This window comes from Nymphaea colorata, chromosome 8, assembly GCF_008831285.2.
Source record: "Nymphaea colorata isolate Beijing-Zhang1983 chromosome 8, ASM883128v2, whole genome shotgun sequence".
NCBI lineage: Eukaryota > Viridiplantae > Streptophyta > Magnoliopsida > Nymphaeales > Nymphaeaceae > Nymphaea > Nymphaea colorata.
This window is the reverse complement of record NC_045145.1, coordinates 20,153,962-20,156,099: the sequence shown is the minus strand read 5'-3', so window position 1 is coordinate 20,156,099 and position 2,138 is coordinate 20,153,962.

The following is a 2,138-nucleotide window of genomic DNA, read 5'->3' as shown; positions in this document are numbered from 1 at the left end:
CAAGAAAGTGAAAAGAGAGAACGAGCGCGATGAAATGAGGAGTAAACCTGAAGAAACGAAATAAATACACTCAAGTTATTATTCATTTTTTGTTGAATCGAGCTGAGTCAAGCTTAAAAATTCGAGTTTAAAATTCGAGTTCGAACTCGGCTCGACTAAACAAACGAGTTGAAAAATCAGCTCGAGCTCGGCTCGAATATGAAAATAGCCTACTTGAGCTCGACCACGAGCCGAGCTTTAATGAGCGGAGCCGAATTGCTCGGCTCGTTGTTCACCTCTACCGATGACAACCCCTCCACCCGATCGACCGAGCAGTCCCCTTCTTCTGGGCGGAACACGGCCACGACCGTCCAAGGCAGCACATGGTGGAGCCGCAAGAGGGGCCGGTGAGACTCTTCAGCCACCACCGGTGGATCGACCACAGCTTCTTTTTTACACGAAAAGAGCGAAGCTTGCAGGACTTTTCTTGGATTGATGATTATAAACCAAATCGGTTTTGGAATTTAAAGGATTGCAAGCAAACACAGATGCACTTTCCTCAGTTTGGATATGTAAAATTCACCATATGCGAAAGAACGACAACTACTTGTGCGTCAAGAAAATAATTCATGCAACTCTAGAACGCGTTCGGGAAAGGTTACGACCCGATTGGAACGGCTTGTAGAAAGTTCATGCCGAATTTAGGAAGCAGCAAAAGCGATCAGGTTATTTAATGACAGTAAGTAACGCCGCTGGTCAAGCATTATAATTAGTTAGTGGGAAGAAAAGGCTCTTCTTAATTTAATCGTTTGCAACGTCGAGCTAACTTAGGGCTCAATAATGTAACTTTTAGTATTGTGTATAGAATATGATCTCTTCTCTCCTTTTTGCTAATTAACGTCACATTACAACCTAAAACTTTGTTTGTTAATTTCATAGCCGTTGGGATTTTTTTATTATAGCTAATTTCTTCATAATTTGTCAGGCCTTACAGTCGCAGCCGCACCACGCACACGTGTAACATAATCTCCAATAGTGAAACTTGAGACCAGTTCCATGTGCATGCCATGTTAAACATATCTTTCCTTTGCCTGTTTTCTTAATTGAAAGGCATAGGTTCACCCGTATAATTTTTTAAAAAAGTTTGAAACCTTTACATTGCACAATTTTCAGGTTTGACTACAGTTTTTTTCATCGTAAAAGAAAAATATACAGAGAATTAATTTCGTATGCCTACGAAGCTTGATGACATTGAAGTGAAGATCCCACAGTGAAAATTGATGCGATTAAGGACGCTCAAATTCAAAGTATTTATCATTTAATTTCTTTGATTGTTGTGCTTAATTGGTGTCCTAAATTCAAATTAAAATTCAAACCTGAGCTTCTCGTTCCTTATTAGTTCTTTGAAAAGAAAGAATATGTTCTTTTTGACATCTTCTAATTGCATGCTTGTGATGATCAATAAGATGGTCGCTAATTGCTGGGAGGATTGTTGGGAGGACAGCCAATGATATAAAGAATCGGTGGAACTCTCACTTACACAAAAAAATGGTGGCCTTCAACCGCCAAAGGAAGAGGCCCCAGTCCCTTCCTTTGCCGTCGTGAAAGCACAAGTTCACCGGCTAACTGTGAAAGCATCCCACTGCTTCAAGGCCAAGGTTCAGACGGCAGAACCCCCTTCACCTTCAAGCAATTTTCGAGATGAACACTTCTGCTTCTCCAGCTGGTTCGACCTGAAGGGCACTCAAGGAGGAGAAGGAGGAGTTGGAAGAGGAGGAGGAGGAGAACTCGATGCACCTCATGAAACTGGACAAGAATCGTCATTGCTTCCTGAAATATTGCTTGAGGCAGATGACAAAGAATTCCCTCTTCATTAGGAATTTTGATTGAAGTTGAGTGGGAAAACTTATCGCTATGGAATTTTGGAACTCATTAGACATTGAAGGAGGAGACATCTTGGAGTCAAGCAACAACCATTTTCTTTTTCATTTCAATCACTTTAATTTTGGATGGATTTGTAAAGAGTCATCATCACCAAAGACAGCAACTTTTCGACAAACCGTAAGCTTCTTTTTGTAAGTCGGAAATTAATGATGTAAAAAAGAATAAAAAAAATAATAATTAAAAACTAGTGGAACTTTCACAACGGACCTTCTCAA